The sequence below is a fragment of the Polypterus senegalus genome, chromosome 4 (assembly GCF_016835505.1).
Source record: "Polypterus senegalus isolate Bchr_013 chromosome 4, ASM1683550v1, whole genome shotgun sequence".
Lineage (NCBI taxonomy): Eukaryota > Metazoa > Chordata > Cladistia > Polypteriformes > Polypteridae > Polypterus > Polypterus senegalus.
The window spans coordinates 154,720,178-154,740,620 of NC_053157.1; positions in this window are offsets into that span (position 1 = coordinate 154,720,178).

The window sequence follows — 20,443 nt, forward strand, 5'->3', positions numbered from 1 at the left end:
TACACAATTGAGGAAATCTGGTTTTTCAACAAATGCAAAAATTCAAGATAAGAAATGCGTAAGAGTGGGAAACAGACTCTTCCTCATTTACATTATGTTGACACCTTACTAGATGCGCATTTGTGATTTAAGAAATTTAACCTTGTTCCTTAATCTTTGACCAAAACACTGGGTCTGTATGCAATTCAAAAGTAATGGTGCACCAACCTTCTGACTGTTGAAGAAACTGGGGTCTCTGGGAGGGGCTGGGATGTGGGAAATCGTGCTTGAAAATCCGTTACTGTATTAGTTAAAAGAAAAAAAAAATGAAAGAAACAATGTGATCTGTCTGGAAAAACAGAGGCCACAATGGCACAGTGCAAATGGTGGATAAGTGAGATTAAGGAGTAACAAACTCTTTTGCATAATGATGTAATGATTACTAAAAACAAAGTCCCCTTCACCTCGAATAGAATCATTAATTTTTCAGTTCTTTGATAACATTGAGTGCTTGTATTAAAATCGGCAGAATAACTACAGTGGTATCTAGCCAATCTAAAGATGGATGTTGCTCTAAATAATTCTTAGGGACAATCTTTATGTAAGCAAAGTGTTGATCTTGAATATTGGTGGTTCGCCAGTGTGCTTTTTTTGTACTGTACTCTGTGTTTCAAGCCCATGTCTGCTGTTTTTATGGTTGTTGTGACTGAAGCTTTTAATGTTTAATGTTAATGCTGTGCTAAGGAGATGAGGTTTGCTGTTTCTTTTTTTATGATTTTGTTGGTATATTATTTATTTTTTTTTTATTTCCTATTTGTTAACCCTCAATCCTTCAGTTTCCCTACAAACCTTGATTATCTTTGACCATTTGTTATGCACTACTTTTGTATTTTAAGGTAAATTGTTTTTATTTTTTTATATTTTTCTTTATTCAAATGGTTGGCTATTTTTAAATATATATATATATATACTTTTTTTGGCTATGACATCTCTTTTGTGATACCTCAGTATTTTTTCATATTTTAAAGAAAAAGGAGAAAAAAAGGATTTTGCTTAGTATTCCAAACACTTCCTATAATTTAATTAAAAGTGATAAATAATAATTTAACAAACTGATTTTATTTTGTTGTAAGTTATTTTAAAGTGATATAAAGCCTTACAGCTTTTAATATAAAAGTATGGTAAATTAATATATGAAAAATAGCAAATATATATTACCAAGGGTAAAATATGTTTTCTGATGGAAAACTACTGATTTAATTGGTTGATCAACTAATTAGTTACTCAAATTTAATTGCTGTGGGGAAGCCAATTAGTTTTTTCACATATTCCTATTTTCCATTCTCCAAAGCTGATAAATAAAAGCTGCAGCCCGATTGACTACATCCACAATGGTAGGACAACTGGGACAGTGTGCATGTACTTCTCTTCACTAATCTTCACATTACTGTAACAATCAGCTTTTCACGTTTTCTGTGTCAAGTTCTATGTTTTTACACGTTTGTTTCTAATTGTTTGTTTTATTTCTTTTTGTTTAATAATATTTATTTAGATATTTTAATTTGAGTAGTAAAAAAGAACTGTGTTGAATTTAGATTGTATTTTTGTATTGTAATACGCTTAATTTTCTTTTCCCCCCAAATGTACGTAATTCTGTCTGGATGCAGAACTCTGCTGAGTAAAAGGAAAAAAATAATAACTTAGTAAATCCATGCAATTTTATTATTTTTTTTTTCAAGAAGGAAACATTAGCATTTATATTACGTTTATGGAAAACACTTGAGATTTTATCCCTGTTGCATCTGGCCTCAAAAGGCCTCTCCTCGAAGATGCTACAAAACTTGAATATAACACATTTTGAAAGGCTGACTAACCTCGATTCTGTGTTGTGATGTGCAATACTGTTTCTAATGTTTGTATAAAAAAATAATAACAGTGTAAACCTTTTTAATGCAGATTTATTTTTTTCATTGCATATTTTGCAGATTTTATTATCCACAGTGTCATTTTTTACTGTCAGAAAAGAAACCCCTTTTGTCATTGCAACTATTTTTAAATCCAGATATCTTTGTACTGATGTAAATGATTGTAGTTATTTTGGATAGTGTTTTGCTAACAAAAGGAGAGACTTTTTCATGCATATTTCTATTTTGTTTTTTTGTTGGTATATTTTTTTGTTTATTTCATTTTTTTTATTTTATTTTTTGATTTTAATAGTAGCAAAATATTTGGAATAATTTTTCATATTCTGTGTCATTAATATTATTTTGTATTTTTATGTGGAAATAAATATATATAAATATATATATAATTTTATGATGCTAATTGCTAAAGTTTATTTTATGTTGAATTATTTTTGGAGCTGAAATCTTTGTAATATTGTTAAAGTAACTAGTTTCTAACTCAGAGTTTGTGTATAGATTCGCACAAGTGGTTTACGGAGTGTTTGGATTGTAACTATTAATGAATGGTTCTTTGATATGCAATTTTTTTTCTAAATGGGGTGTTAATAAGTATTTTTATTTTGTTGAATTTCTTTTTCTTAATAAATCCCATTCGTTTTGGACACAAATGATCACCTTCAGCTTTATTTTATTTATGTTTTTAATTTATTTTCCTGTGCAACGTTTTCTTTTAGTTCAGGTGTCTAATTCTCCAGTCTGTCTGTTGTACTGGTAATTTAACTCTGTAATGGAATAGTTTGCTGCCAACTATTTATATTCAGTAATTTTTAAATATTTGTAATAATTGTTGATTGAATTAATAAATCATTAAATTATTGGCATGGTTGCTTTTCGCTGAAGCTATTGGACCTTTTTTGTATCAATTTAGCTGTTGAGAAGTAGAATGGTTCCTAATTTCTTATTTATTCTTTCAGCTTCTGAGAGACTCGTCAGCAGTTATACCACCACATTTAAAATTAAATACATCTCGGAGAAGATTTCTGTTTATTTGAGCACTAAGCTACAGTTTTGTGAGTTGAATTCTGGCATCCCTTCATATTCACTTCAGAACTGTCAGTATGCACAGGACAAGAAGCAGCCTTAGCTGGGGTGGGTAACAGACTATCAGAGAGTACAGACAAATAAACTTTCAAACACTGTTGTTCACACTCTGCACACAGACACAAAGAATAATCCAGTGTGCACAAGGGGGCCCATGAGGTGTTGGCAAGCTGGACTAACCTAACCACACTGATCTGTGTTTGTTCACTCTTCAGACTAATGGTACCGACTCCTTGGCCATGGTAGTTAGAATGACCCAAAAGTGTTTATTAATATTTTTTAAATATAATTCAGAATTATTGTCAAACACAAATTTAAAAAAGCAGATGAGTAGTATTACAATTTCTGCTCCTTGATTATTATTTTGCCACTTAACCCCTGCTCAACTGCACCCATGCAAACTCTGCCACTGGGCATAATTCTTAACTTTGGGTTAACTCTCCTTCTGGACTTAAAAACATGTATGTGCTTGGGACAATATGAATGAAATCTCGAGGAAAGATAGGTGCAAAACTGGAACTAAACAAGAAGTGAAAAACAAGATTATCAAATAAGCAGAGGACAAGAAACCAGAGAAACAGTATCAAGAGGAAAATCCAATAATAATAAATACAAGCAGAAAATAACAAATTTAAAAGGAAAAGTGCTGAAAGAAACTGGACTTCCATAGTTCAAGTGTAAGAATCACAAGGTGATGATGCACAGCGTTATCTTGTATCTTGGCAATAAGATTAAAAAAAAAAGTTTTGTGGGTTGATGTCACAGAGCACAAGGAAGGCACAGCAGGACAACACGAAACTTCAGCTGATGTTTCAACGGTGTTACCCCTCTTAAAGCAGACAGGTGAATCCAACCTATTCTTCCACCATTATACCTAATTAATCCATTTTAGAGTCATTGGAGTAAAGAATAAAAATGAACAGTTAGTGCCTGGCACAAAGAGTTCAGCGATACTGACAATTCACAATTCATCTGCTTCCAAATACATTCCAGTTATGTTCTAAAAACTTATTTCTCCATTTCTTCCAGTCTACCAAATTAAATTATTTTTTAATGAAAATCCTTACCAGAGATGATGAAAGGTAAGTGTGAGCCACTCAATAAAACCATGACCAAACGTTCTTTTATCATTAGGCAAAACCTTAACAGGACTGTGTTTTTTACTTTATATTTAATTACTTTAAGGTTTAGCCTTTTGCAAATGACATATTTTCAATTTATAGGTTAAACAGAAACAATTCCATCTTAATACCAAGGAAACAAAAATAAAATGAAGTCTTTTCAGTTCAACTTGTAATGAGTGCACTTTAATCATATCTATAATAGCTGTCTTTTCCCATTTTTAAAAAGCATTTCATAAGTAAATGCCCGTTTCCATTATGGAAGAAGGACACAAACATAGTGTTGGGTTATTTTTTGCATTTTCAAGCCACTTATGTAAGTTATTCCTGATTTACATGGGTTTGTCGTGACTCTCCACCAAGAGCATATCATCCACCTAAAGTCAAGGAACCAAATCAATCTAATCTTTGGTAATGAAGACATAGTTCCAACAAATGGTTATCAAAAATAATTTGCAATTGCATTGAAACCATTGAAGCTTTCACATTGTCTTCAAATCTTTAGAAAGAAGGTACTGTGTTTTGAATTAATTTATGGCAGAATGCCTATTTGCAGTAGATGTCACAATCTGTACTCAATAGTGGTCTATTGGCCTTTGAATTAGAACATAAAATGAAGATAACTATTATTAAGAGCTAAATAAATCAGTTGATTTGGTTGAGCTCTAATTTTTACATGGTAGGATAAAAGACTTGATCAGCATCAAAAACTTTTATGGACTGAATCTGCCAGTTGGATGGTTTCGGTCATACCTGGCCATATTGTCTACCTAGAACACTGCAGCTGTTGTAACAAATGAATTTGATTGTATTCATTTTCTTCTACCTCCTTCCTTCCTTCCTCATTTTTTCCCACTAATATGTTGATGTGCTTGATCGACTTTCTCCAAACAGCTCGGTCCTGCATCTCCTCTACAGTCAGACCCTTTTCCTTCCTCTTCTACTTTATCCATCCATCTTTCCTGGCCTTCCTCGCTTTCTCTTCCTCTATTCTTCCATTCCCTTCTCTCTCTTGCACACATTCATTGTCTGTCCTCATTAAATCTATCTGATTGTTTCATTTCATATTCTGTCATTTTTTGTAACTCCACATATCCATCTCAACCTTCTCATTTCTGCCACATGTAACTTCTTCTGTTGCGCTCTCTTTACTGCCCATGTCTCAGCCCCATACATCACTGCTGTTCTTACCATTGCCTTAAAAACCTGACTGTTAACCTTCACCTTAATTCTTTGATTATACAATGCCTCTGGCACCTTCCAATTGTTCCATCCACATTGCACTCTATGGGTTATCTCGGTATCTAGTTTTCCATCTTGGGCTACCCAAATATTTAAATTTATCCACTCTTTTCAATAATTCTCCCTGCAGGCTAACTTCTGAATCCTAATCATCATTAAACCTCATATATTCTGTCTTCTTTCTATTTATCTTGAATCCTCTATCTTCTAGAACCCTTCTCAATTCTTCCAACTTCCTCTACACTTATCTACACTGGGGCTACAAAAAACAATGTCATCAGCAAAAAGCATGTACTGGGGGACTGGTCTTTTACTGAATGACTCAACACATCCATAAACAGATCAAAGAGATAGACTTACAAGAAGGTCCCTGGCGTAGACCAACTCTAACTGGGATTTTGTCTGAAACCCCAACACTGCTTTTAACCCAAGTCCTCATTGATTAAAAAAAAAAAATATGTTAGACTGCAGTTGTTGGATGTACAATTATTTTCAATAATAGCCTTAAGTATTTTTGGGTCACAATCACAATTGAATCACAACTGGTCAGTGCTCATAGATCACACATTTCTTTGAAAAGAAGTATGGTGGAAACCAATGCCAAACAAGAACAATACAGATACTAATTTTAAGATTGACAAATAGGACAGCATCTGAAAGAATATTTTACTGAAAACTGAAGTTTTTGGTGTTACAGTTATAACGTTATGTATGTAAATAAATCTAATTGCTTTCCACAGCAACATTAACCTTGTACAATTCTCAGGTGCTGTAGGGTGATAATAGCGTAATCTCTTGTGATGTTCTGGTCTCTCAGCATCATAATATTAAGTTTTGTTTTAGAGAGTATGAAATAACATGGAAACTGTCCCATCAGCTAAAACTGAAGTGATCGTAAACTCTCAGACAAGTCTGCAAAAGAAATGCCAGAAGAAGAAAGGGGATATTTTGGAAATTCCAGTTTACAGTTTGTATGTTATCACAGAAGCAGAACCAACAAATTTCATATTCTAATGCACTGAATACCATACACTGGCACTGAAGTTATTTGCCAAAGAGTGTTGGTTCGGGAGAGTCATAGCAGGGTTCTGGTGCCTCAAAGTCCAGGGTTTGAATGCTGTCCCTGTCTGTGTAGACATTTCCCATTCTTTACATAGGTGGTTGACCATGTGTGGGCGAATGTGAATGTTCGCTTTAATGGTCTGGATCCCTTTTCAAACTGGCTTTAATAACTGTTGGGTAAAAACTCTTCAGCAGCAATGTGGGAGAGTGATTAATAATTAACAGGATGAGTCTGGTTGCAGCTAAAGATAGTATAGCCAAGAGTTGCATCTCAGGAGAGAGAGTTACTTTTCACACAGAAACGATGAATGTTTTTGAATACAGAATCCATATTCGTAGTGATTTGTAACCCTTGATTTAATTTACATTATGTGTTATTACAATATGGATGAAGAAATGATTGAACATAGTGCAATACTATGAATTGTTTTGCTGTTTCACAACATAAAGGGGTAGCTACTTAGAAGCAATTAACATTTTCTTCTTTAGCAGTGTAATGTTAGGTCCATATGTTGGATCACCATAATAGAAAGGTGGCCTTAGTTTTTAGATACATTGTTTAGAAGGTGCAGACAGGTTTTCTTGCATTATATGCCTGCTTATGTTTCCTGCCAATTTCCTCCTTAGCTCTAACATGTTATCCAGTACCTTCTGAAATACCTTTTTATTAGTTTTCTTCACTATGAGACTGGAGTTACTGTACATAAGAGACAAGGCAAGAAAATTGCAGTCCTTTGGCAAACCTTAGTCTGGATCAGGAAAATTAATAATACTTTGTAGAGCTTCCATCATTTGTGCATCATGACATATCTATCTCTTATTATGAGAACAATGAAATTTTGCAATAGATATACAAAACACAATGTTCACCAAAAAATCATTTGTGAAGTAAGGTATGTAGTATACAAATGTGACTACACCTCACGTTCAAGGAAACCTTATGCACCCCTATGACTCTGATTGGCCAGTTTCCTAAAGACATATTTCCTGAAACATGTTTTCATTCATTTTCTGCTATTCTGAATTAACATGGAGCAGATCGAGGAATGACTTGTCAAAAAATTTAGAAAATATGCACATTTGTATGGTACCTGTTCACAGCACTAAAAAAGACAAGCATCCATCCATCCATCCTCTTCCGCTTATCTAGGGTCGGGTCGCAGGGGCAGCAGCTTAAGCAGAGAGGCCCAGACTTCCCTCTCCCCGGCCACTTCTTCCAGCTCTTCCAGGAGAATCCCAAAGCTTCCCAGGCCAGCCGGGAGACATAGTCCCTCCAGCATGTTCTGGGTCTTCCCCGGGGCCTCCTCCCGGTTGGACGTGCCCAGAACACCTCACCAGGGAGGCGTCCAGGAGGCATCCTGATCAGATGCCCGAGCCACCTCATCTGACTCCTCTCGATGCGGAGGAGCAGCGGCTCTACTCTGAGCCCCTCCCAGATGACTGAGCTTCTCACCCTATCTTTAAGGGAAAGCCCAGACACCCTGTGGAGGAAACTCATTTCAGCCGCTTGTATTCACGATCTCGTTCTTTCGGTCACTACCCATAGCTCATGACTATAGGTGAGGGTAGGAACGTAGATCGACTGGTAAATTGAGAGCTTTGCCTTACGGCTCAGCTCTTTTTTCACCACGACAGACCAATGCAGAGCTCGCATCACTCCTGATGCCCCACCGATCCGCCTGTCGATCTCACAGTCCATTCTTCCCTCACTCGTGAACAAGACCCCGAGATACTTGAACTCCTCCACTTGGGGCAGGATCTCTCCCCCAACCCTGAGAGGGCACTCCACCCTTTTCAGCTGAGGACCATGTTCTCGGATTTGGAGGTGCTGATTCTCATCCCAGCCGCTTCACACTCAGCTGCGAACCGATCCAGAGAGAGCTGAAGATCACGGCCTGATGAAGCAAACAGGACAACATCATCTGCAAAAAGCAGTGACCCAATCCTGAGTCCACCAAACCGACCCCCTTCAACACCCTGGCTGCGCCTAGAAATTCTGTCCATAAAAGTTATGAACAGAATCGGTGACAAAGGGCAGCCCTGGCGGAGTCCAACTCTCACTGGAAATGGGCTCGACTTACTGCCGCAATGCGGACCAAGCTCTGACACGGTTGTACAGGGACCGAACAGCTCTTATCAGGGGTCCGGTACCCCATACTCCCGAGCACCCCCACAGGATTCCCGAGGGACACGGTCAACGCCTTTTCCAAGTCCACAAAACACATGTAGACTGGTTGGGCAAACTCCCATGCACCCTCCAGGATTCTGCTAAGGGTGTAGAGCTGGTCCACTGTTCTGCGACCAGGACGAAAACCACACTGTTCCTCCTGAATCCGAGGTTCGACTATCCGACGGACCCTCCTCTCCAGAACCCCCGAATAGACTTTTCCAGGGAGGCTGAGGAGTGTGATCCCTCTATAGTTGGAACACACCCTCCGGTCCCCCTTTTTAAAGAGGGGGACCACCACCCCGGTCTGCCAATCCAGAGGCACTGTCCCTGATGTCCATGCGATGTTGCAGAGACGTGTCAACCAAGACAGTCCTACAACATCCAGAGCCTTAAGGAACTCCGGCGTATCTCATCCACCCCCAGGGCCCTGCCACCAAGGAGTTTTTTGACCACCTCGGTGACTTCAGTCCCAGAGATGGGAGAGCCCACCTCAGAGTCCCCAGGCTCTGCTTCCTCATTGGAAGGCATGTTAGTGGGATTGAGGAGGTCTTCGAAGTACTCCCCCCACCGACCCACAACGCCCGAAGTCGAGGTCAGCAGCGCACCATCCCCCCATATATGGTGTTGACACTGCACTGCTTCCCCCTCCTGAGACGCCGGACGGTGGACCAGAATCTCCTCGAAGCCATCCGAAAGTCATTCTCCATGGCCTCTCCAAACTCCTCCCATGCCCGAGTTTTTGCCTCAGCAACAACCGGCCGCATTCCGCTTGGCCTGCCGGTACCTATCAGCTGCCTCCAGAGACCCACAGGACAAAAAGGTCCTATAGGACTCCTTCTTCAGCTTGACGGCATCCTCACCACCGTGTCCACCAACGGGTTCGGGATTGCCGCCACGACAGGCACTGACCACCTTTCGGCCATAGCTCCGCTCAGCTGCCTCAACAATTAGAGACACAAAACATGGCCCATTCGGACTCAATGTCCCCCACCTCCCTCGGGATGTGGTCGAATTTCTGCCAAAGGTGGGAGTTGAAGCTACTTCTGACAGGGGACTCCGCCAGCCGTTCCCAGCAACAACAACAACAACATTTATTTATATAGCACATTTTCATACAAACAGTAGCTCAAAGTGCTTTACATATTAAAGAATAGAAAAATGAAAGACATAATTATAAAAAATAAATCAACATTAACATCGAATAAGAGTAAGGTTCAATGGCCAGGGGACAGAAAAACAAAAACTCCAGACGGCTGGAGAAAAAATAAAATCTGTAGGGATTCCAGACCATGAGACCACCCAGTCCCCTCTGGGCATTCTACCTAACATAATGAAACAGTCCTCTTTGGATTTAGGGTTCTCACGGAAGGGCTTGATGATGATGATGGTCACGTAGACTTCTTCCTTTTAATCCGTCCATCATTGTTGGAGCATCATGAAGCTTTGAGTAGGTGGAGGTGGCGCAGGCCACCACCACAAAGAAACCGGAAAAAGAAACAGAAAAGAGAGTAGGGGTCAGTACCGATTTTAGAGCCACCATGAATAGTTGTTATGATGAATTGAACATACAGAGTATCAGGATTAAGTTAAATTACGATTAAAATGAAGTTATAAAAAGGCCATGTTAAAGTAATGTGTTTTCAGCAGTGTTTTAAAGTGCTCTACTGTATCAGCCTGGCGAATTCCTATTGGCAGGCTATTCCAGATTTTAGGTGCATAACAGCAGAAGGCCGCCTCACCACTTCTTTTAAGTTTTGTTCTTGGAATTCTAAGGAGACACTCATTTGAGGATCTGAGGTTACGATTTGGAATATAAGGTGTCAGACATTCCGATATATAAGATGGGGCGAGATTATTTAAGGCTTTATAAACCATAAGCAGAATTTTAAAGTCAATTCTGAATGACACAGGTAACCAGTGTAGTGACGCTAAGACTGGTGTGATGTGTTATGATTTTCTTTTCCTAGTTAGGATTCTAGCAGCTGCATTCTGCACTAGTTGCAAACGATTTATATCTTTTTTGGGTAGTCCTGAGAGGAGTGCGTTACAGTAATCTAGTCGACTGAAAACAAACGCGTGAACTAATTTCTCAGCATCTTTCAGTGATATAAGAGGTCTAACTTTACTTATGTTTCTTAAGTGGAAAAATGCGGTCCAAGTGGTCTGATTAATATGCGATTTAAAATTCATATTACAGTCAACAATTACCCCTAAGCTTTTTACCTCCGTCTTGACCTTTAATTCTAATGTATCCAGTTTATTTCTAATAGCCTCATTGTATCCATTATTGCCAATCACTAAGATTTCAGTTTTCTCTTTATTTAACTTGAGGAAGTTACAATTCATCCATTCTGAGATACAAGTCAGACATTGTGTTAGTGAATCAATAGAATCGGGGTCATCAGGTGCTATTGATAAGTACAGCTGTGTGTTAACAGCACGTTTGGGCCTACCAGGTCTGACCAGCATCTTCCCCCACCATCGAAGCCAACTCACCACCAGGTGGTGATCAGTTGACAGCTCCGCCCCTCTCTTCACCCGAGTGTCCAAGACATGTGGCCACAAGTCCGACGACACAACCACAAAGTCGATCATCGAACTGAGGCCTAGGGTGTCCTGGTGCCAAGTGCACATATGAACACCCTTATGCTTGAACATGGTGTTTGTTACGGACAATCCGTGACAAGCACAGAAGTCCAATAACAAAACACAGCTCGGGTTCAGATCGGCGGGGCCATTCCTCCCAATCGCGCCCTTCCAGGTCTCACTGTCATTGCCCATGTGAACATTGAAGTCTCCCAGCAGAACGAGGGAGTCCCCAGAAGGTATGCCCTTTAGCACCCCCTCCAGAGACTCCAAAAAGGGTGGATACTCCAAACTGCTGTTCGGCGCATACGCACAAATAACAGTCAGGACCCTTCCCCCCACCCGAAGGCGGAGGGAGGCCACCCTCTCGTCCACCGGGGTAAACCCCAATGCACAGGCTCCAAGTCTGGGGGCAATAAGTATGCCCACACCTGCTCGGCGCCGGAGGAAACTCCAGAGTGGTAGACAGTCCAGCCCCTCTCAAGGAGATTGGTTCCAGAGTCCAAGCTGTGCGTCGAGGTGAGTCCGACTATATCTAGCCGGAACCTCTCGACCTCGCGCACTAGCTCAGGCTCCTTCCCCTTCAGAGAGGTGACATTCCATGTCCCAAGAGCCAGTTTCTGTAGCCGAGGATCAGACCGCCAAGGTCCCCGTCTTCGGCCACCACCCAACTCACACTGCACCCAACCTCCTTGGCCCCTCCCATAGGTGGTGAACCCATGGGAAGACAAAGACAAGCAGAGGGTGGCCAATTTGTGGTGCAATGTATCGGTTTGGCACTTGTATAAAATGTTAGGAAAATGTGAGGGACAAATACATTTGCCAATGGAAGAAAACATGCAGCATTAGGATCAGTGATCCTGGAGGGAAAAGCCGCCTGCATTTTAATGGATCATTCCCTTTTCTTGCACCTCCAATCAGCATTAAAGCATGTGCCTGCAAATTGATGCAGTGGCGTAGGTTCATTGCCAAAGTATAACTCAGTCCTAAAAACTAAGCAGGTATCAACTTCTCTTCCTCCTGCAGTGACAGGAACTTCTGCTGTAAGTAATTTGGCATTTGATGTTTACTTCAGAATTAATTATTACAATGACTTCTGGCCTTATCTGTAAAGCTAGATCATCACATTTTCTCCTCAGGTACATGTTCCTTTCACTATGGCTAATACTGAGAATGCCTGTTTCTTTCTAGTTAAGCTTGAGGAAGTTTAAGAATAGCTTGGTCATTTGGTATAAGTGACAAGTAAAGCTCAGTGTCATGAGGTTAGCTATGGAAATTCACATTATGGTTTTAGATGATGTACCCAAGCAGAGCAGGTTTAGCTACAGTAGTAAAGGACCAAGAACTCGTCCTTATGGTACGTCATACTTTAAGGAGAACCCAAACATTTACAGAATTGTTATGTAAAAAAAAATCGATATAAAACTTGCAGCCATTCTCATTACTCAGTTTTAGAATATGCTGTCTGTTTACATGCACACACATAATTGGGTTAAGCTGGTTAAAGCAAATACCTGCTTTCTTAATAATCCACATTTAGAAGCAAAAGTATTTTTTTCTGGAGTTCTCCTTTGGCAAAATGCTGTAACGTCAATAAACTGCAAAAAAAAAAAAAGAGAGTTAAACTTCATTATCAGCCTCTGTGAATCTGAAGCATGATGCCTGTGATAATTTTCTTGTGTTTTATAAATATGTTTTGTCAAATTGACTCTTTATTTATAGGCTTATGTCACTGGATTGCATGCTGCAAACTCTTTTCTGCTGTGTGATTGAGCAAAGGACCAGCATTCTGGTACATGTGCTTCTTGCCTTACACCTCAATTTGCTGCTGGGATGATAGTAATGCACATATTTTTACTTCTATAAGAGATGCATTAGGTTAATTATTACTTAAAAATTTAATAGGTCCACAAAACTGTTGTTACTTTTAACATGTTATCCTGCAGCTCTTGATTGTGCTGCTCAGTTTAGCACTATACATTCAGCTCATCAACATTAATGTAGTAATTTCTGAAATACTGAGGCACATTATTTCAGCCAAGAGTAGGAATAATGAGATCACCCAAACATTTGCTTCCAGAAATGTATTTTATGGACAATTCTACCTGTAGCTGCTGAAAGTGTGTGCGAAGCAAATACACGTGGAAGCTGAAAGTGCAACATACATGTGCAGACTATAAAATCCTTAACAGTAACCCTTTTAAGAGTTTACATGGCCACAGAACCGGGTTGATCATGGAGAAATATACCTCTGTTACCCGATTTCTCTAATCATAATAAGGGTTTACATGGCATTTTAGAAAACAGGTTTCTGTGAATAACTCAGTTATTGAGGCACAAGTAAACACACTGCTGCTCGATGCAATACATTTGTTCCAGTGCTTCTCCATTCCTGTTAACATTTCCTATACTAATCTTGGTCACCATGTCTGTTGTTCTCTGGATTTCTTCCACGGTAGCAAATCATTTTCCTTTTAGTCTCAGTTTTAATTTTGGGAACAAAAAGTCACAGGAAACATGGCTGTGACAGTGCGAATTAGCACCATGCTCCCACTTCGGCTTTGGGAGCCTCTTGAACCCAACACCGCCGATAGTCATGACCGGATGAGCCAGCGGATAAGGACAAACACACAATGCATTGCAAGGAGTAGGTGCATAAGGTGATCAAGTGCTTCTGTTGAAAACAGTTAAACAAAAAGTGCCCCAAAAGTGCAGTGCAAAGCAATAAATAAATAATCCAATAAAATGTGAATTGGTGGAGCTTAAAAATCCATTAAAGAAATGATCCATTAAAAATTAGGTTAAAGCAATGCAGGAGTCTCCTTTAAAATTTTCAGTCCCATGTGCTTCCCTTTAAAAACCAATGCCTCTTTGACTTATCCTGCTTGGACCTTGCAGTTCAGACAGACGTCAATCAACAAGTGCAGACACCCTTTCACTCCTGGCTCATGTCCCTGCTGCCAACCTTATGGTGTTCCACAGGGAGCCACAGGACCTTTCTCCGCTCCGTCCCCACCACTACCAATTAGGGCTCCACTGTAATCTCACTGCTGCCGTCTCGATGGCTCCTCCTGATGAGAATACACTCCAGAGCTTGATGGTCACTCCTGCTACCTAGTCACTCCAGCAGGAGCAACCTTTTAGCCCCCTCCTGAGTGCTGGCCACACATACTCCTCCCTGGGGCACCATTCCTGTTCGCCTGCCTCCCTTCTCCTCATTTTAACCTCTGTCATTTTTTCTTTCTCTCAGTTCTCCTCTTTCTGATCCTGCTGTTCTCCTTCTGCTCCCTTTTATAGGCTGGGAAGCGGGTGAAGGTGCAATTGCCTGAATGCCACCCCAGTGCTGATAGTGAGACAGAGAAACTGCCTACACATGCCAGCAAAGCAACACATTGATGGCCGACTGGCTCGCACCAACCCTGAGACGAGCCATCTTCTTTGCAGATTGCTTCCACCTGCTCCACCCCTGAACACGAGCGTGTCCATTATTTATTTAAAATTTGCCAACTAGCTGTAGACCTCACTTTACCACATTGATCTGGTGAATACAGTTGGTGCGAAGCAACCACCACATTATTTTTTGGTCAAAACTCCTTGACTGATGTAAAAGGTGCTATATAGCGCCCGGCCCAGCACAGACCACGCAGAGGCACGTGTATAAAACACACAGGCTTTATTCTTTTCTTCACCCGTGGGCACACATCTTCCCCATGACCCACAGGCAATACACAGTTCCAAAGCACAAAACTATAACCAACCCTTTCTGGCACCACCACTCCTCCCAGGCAACCTCTTCCTCCCAATTCTGGCCAAGAATGAAGGGAGGTTGGCCCGTTTTATAGCCCACCCGGAAGTGCTCCAGGTGCCTGACCAGCTGGTCTTAATTGCACCTCTGGGTGGGGCTGGTAAGTCGTCCAATGTGGCGGCTGGCTCTCCGCAGCACTCCCTAGTGGCCACCTCATCTCCAAACCGGGCTGTGGTGGACTCCATTTCCCATGGAGCCACGGGGGAGACTGAGGAAGGACTCACGGCCAGGGAGGCTGCCCCAGGCGCCCCGCGGGAGGCATTGCACTGTCCATGGTGGCTCCCCCAGAACGTATGCAGCAGAGGCGTCCCAGCTGGGCATGGGACCCGGCTGTCCGTCACACTGACAACATGGTGTGGGCAGGTGCATTGTCATGATGCAAAATCCAGTTTTGGGTGCGCCATTTCTCTAAACATTTCTCCCTTATGCTTTTTCAGAGACACCAAAGCAGTTCAATGTAATGTTACTGATTAACAGTTCATAAATGAGGAACAAATTCTTTGTGAATGGGGAATTTGAAAATCGAAAGTACACTTTATGAGAAGGATTTAGTAGTCCACACGATTAACTGGGAGATGTTGTTCAGAAGCCATTGAGAAGGCAAAGATAATGCCAAGCTTTATAATGCACTGGTGAAGCCTCATCTAGAGTACTGTGTGCAGTTTTGGTCTCCAGGCTACAAAAAGGACATAGCAGTGCTAGGAAAAGTCCAGAGAGGAGCGACTAGGCTGATTCCAGGACTACAGGGGATGAATTATGAGGAAAGACTGATGGAGCTGAGCCTCTTCAGTTCAAGCTTAAGATGATTAAGAGGTGACACGATTGAAGTGTTTAAAATTATGAAGGGAATTAGTACAGTGGATCGAGATTTGTATTTTAAAATGAATTTATCAAGAACACGGGGACACAGATGGAAACTTGCTAAGAGTAAATTTCGCACAAACATTAGGAAGTTTTTCTTTATACAAAGAACGATAGACACTTAGAATAAGATACCAAGTAGTGTGGTAGACAGTAAGACGGTAGGGACTTTCAAAACTTGACTTGATGTTTTCTTGGAGGAAACAAGTGGATAGGACTGGCGAGCTTTGTTGGGCTGAATGATCTGTTCTCATCGAAAGTGTTCAAATGTTCGAAAGGTCTGTCAGTGTTGAAAAATGGTATCATTACTGTCTCTTGAAAATCTATCATGGTGGTTTGGAGAAACAAAATTGGCCAAGTCACGTACTTGATTGTAGAAAAAACAGCAGAAGTATGCCCTTGATTAACATAACACAATAACACTCAGCAGACTGATTAACAAGACTGAAGTGTACATGATACATAGCCACATATTGGATAACTAAACACTACTCCCATGCTATTGACCAATTCCAGGAAATTTTGCCCCACAATGTATGTAGCATATATTGGCAGTTGTTTTGACTTATAAAGTATTTGCTCCCAGTTATGTATGACTAAAACCAGACTGAGGCAATCTTAGAATATAAAACTATGTATTGTGCTGTACTTTGTGGAGTCAAAAGAAGCATTCAAACTGTAAGAGTGGGTACAGAAACATTAATTGTTCAACATTGTCTTAAATCATTTACTACTCATTGAACTTAAACAGATTCCAGCACTATGATCAGCTTTAAAACCTGATTGGTACTTTAGAAGTTTGTTTCAAACAATCATTTAAAGAACTATTTTTGGAGAATTTTACTTTAAAAAAGTATGGTAAGAATTATGTCTAAAACTGAGCAGGCAAGATATTTTTTCTCAAACAGAGGTTCGATAGTGGATTTTTTCTTTAATCCAAGGTGGCAGTGGATACAGATGGTCTTGGTCTCCATTAGTTACTGGTGGTTGATGCCACTGCTAAATGTATCCCAACATTTGCTGATAACAAAAACAAAACTATTAAATTTTCAATAAGAAATTTTAAAAATTTACTATTTCCAATTTTAAAAATAAACCCCCAAAAATGAGAAGAGAGAAATTATGAAAATGTTAGAACAAACAACTGCGGTGGGCTGACGCCATGCCTGGAGTTTGTTTCCTGCCTTGTGCCCTGTGTTGGCTGAGTTTGGCTCCAGCAGACCCCCGTGACCCTGTAGTTAAGACATAGCGGGTTGGATAATGGATGGATGGAACAAACAATAATAAAAATGCTTGACCTAATAAAATCCCAATGTATAATCTACAACTTAAAAATGGCTAAATCTAAAAGTTTACTATAAATCCCGAGACAATTTCCACATTTTGCTGACAACAGCACTTGAGTATATGAAGATGTCGTGGTAGAGTATGGTTTGTTACTTTGGATTTCCGGTTTCCCAGTCCTGTCTTCTTAAGAGTGATCCCATCATGCTTAGTGAGTGCTGTAATGTGGGGTTGCTGGGGATCCTCCTCCATCCCCTCAGTCTCAGCAGATTTTTGATCTTGACCTTTTGGGTTAGGTGTTAGGGTAGGGTACTGCATTCACTGCTGGTTTATGATGTATACGGGTGGTCTCTATAACTAGGACTCTAGCTACACATTAGAAAGGAAGTTGTCAGCTAAGCTCAGCTTTGCTTTCTATTTGATAAAATGAAGTTCAGACATACAATTAAGTGAATCGTCGCCAACTGAGTCGGACATCTCCACAATATAATCGGGTGATTCCTATGCATTCTTTAATGGGGTTGCAATTGTCGTGTATTTTGTAGAGGTATCTGAACATTTTGCAGAAGATGGAATTTTTTGCAGTACTGCAGGTAAAGCAGTTACACTTTGCTTTGCAGTGCTATGGTCTGCTCTTATTTTAATTTCTTTTGTCATGTTTCTTATCATTATATAAATTTCTGTTAGGAGTTTTCGATGGAACAGAAATAAATTATTTCATCCATTTGTATTCTTTGCTTCAAAGGTGTTTTCACATCTTTGCACAAAGAAATCTTGGAATTTCCATGTGTGCTGCTGTTGTGTGGATATTTTGGTAGCAGCTGCTGTCATGTCTGCATGGTAGGATGACCAGACGTGTCCAATGCGTGATGTCATGTGTACAGCCATTTAAAAGTCATGCACCTTCTGGTTGTCTGAGATTGATGCTTTTAGAATCAGGTTATTTTCATGATTACAAGTTTTGAATGACATTCCTGGCATTGCTGCTAGGTTTCCTTGTTTTTCTGGTAATGACTGTGGCTTCATTTTTGACAAATATCTACAGTGGTGTGAAAAACTATTTGCCCCCTTCCTGATTTCTTATTCTTTTGCATGTTTGTCACACAAAATGTTTCTGATCATCAAACACATTTAACCATTAGTCAAATATAACACAAGTAAACACAAAATGTTGTTTTTAAATGATGGTTTTTATTATTTAGGGAGAAAAAAAATCCAAACCTACATGGCCCTGTGTGAAAAAGTAATTGCCCCCTGAATCTAATAACTGGTTGGGCCACCCTTAGCAGCAATAACTACAATCATTGCGATAATTTGCAATGAGTCTTTTACAGCGCTCTGGAGGAATTTTGGCCCACTCATCTTTGCAGAATTGTTGTAATTCAGCTTTATTTGAGGGTTTTCTAGCATGAACCGCCTTTTTAAGGTCATGCCATAGCATCTCAATTGGATTCAGATCAGAACTTTGACTAGGCCACTCCAAAGTCTTCATTTTGTTTTTCTTCAGCCATTCAGAGGTGGATTTGCTGGTGTGTTTTGGGTCGTTGTCCTGTTGCAGCACCCAAGATCGCTTCAGCTTGAGTTGACGAACAGAAGGCCGGACATTCTCCTTCAGGATTTTTTGGTAGACAGTAGAATTCATGGTTCCATCTATCACAGCAAGCCTTCCAGGTCCTGAAGCAGCAAAACAACCCCAGACCATCACACTACCACCACCATATTTTACTGTTGGTATGATGTTCTTTTTCTGAAATGCTGTGTTCCTTTTACGCCAGATGATTTTCCTAAAAGTCTTGGCAATCATTGAGATGTTTCTTAGCAAAACTGAGACGAGCCCTAATGTTCTTTTTGCTTAACAGTGGTTTGCATCTTGGAAATCTGCCATGGAGGCCGTTTTTGCCCAGTCTCTTTCTTATGGTGGAGTCGTGAACACTGACCTTAATTGAGGCAAGTGAGGCCTGCAGTTCTTTAGACGTTGTCCTGGGGTCTTTTGTGACCTCTCGGATGAGTCGTCTCTGCGCTCTTGGGGTAATTTTGGTCGGCCGGCCACTCCTGGGAAGGTTCACCACTGTTCCATGTTTTTGCCATTTGTGGATAATGGCTCTCACTGTGGTTCACTGGAGTCCCAAAGCTTTAGAAATGGCTTTATAACCTTTACCAGACTGATAGATCTCAATTACTTCTGTTCTCATTTGTTCCTGAATTTCTTTGGATCTTCGCATGATGTCTAGCTTTTGAGGTGCTTTTTTTGGTCTACTTCTCTGTGTCAGGCAGCTCCTATTTAAGTGATTTCTTGATTGAAACAGGTGTGGCAGTAATCAGGCCTGGGGGTGGCTACGGAAATTGAACTCAGGTGTGATACACCACAGTTAGGTTATTTTTTAACAAGGGGGCAATTACTTTTTCACACAGGGCCATGTAGGTTTGGATTTTTTCTCCTAAATAATAAAACCATCATTTAAAAACTGCATTTTGTGTTTACTTGTGTTATATTTGACTAATGGTTAAATGTGTTTGATGATCAGAAACATTTTGTGTGACAAACATGCAAAAGAATAAGAAATCAGGAAGGGGGCAAATAGTTTTTCACACCACTGTATCTCCTGGTCCTTTTCTAGTTTGGCTGACATTTTTTCATCTGCTATTAGTATACCCAGTGTGAGGAAAAATTATGTGTTATTATGAATATTATCATTGATTAGTATTTTAATCTACTTCTTCACCCAGCGGTTTGATTATCTACCATGGAAAAATTTGACCGAGGGGGATAATTCTTTCTCACCTGTCTTTTCTGAACATTGTGTCAGAGCAGTATCAGCAGGTGGGAAGAATTCATTTTCACTCCATGTCTTGTTTTCAGTAGAAATCTTAGGGCTTTTGTTTTGAACTATGTTTTCCTCATTGACATATTTGCTAATTGAACTTTGTTTCTCCACAATGTATGACAAATCGTTTATATGAACATCTACAGTAAGTTATGTCAGATGTAACAATTGTGCATGAACAATGTTAGGGTGGAATAGGGGCATACACTGATTAAACTGACTGGATCAGTTTAATTGCAATTTTCAAAATCATGCACTTTCTTTTAACAACAACATCTTATAATATGAGCAATTGTTAAATGATTCTTCTGGATTGGGTGAACACAGACCACAGGCCCACAAGGCTTCACTGTATAAGGCTCTTCATGTCAACAACATCTTCATTGTTCATTCTTGTCTTTCCTCTGTAAAGTCTACTGGCTATTTAATTGTTAAATAATGTCTTATTATTTTGCTCAGCCAGAGAAGTCTAGGTTTATTTAAATTACACATATACCATATGG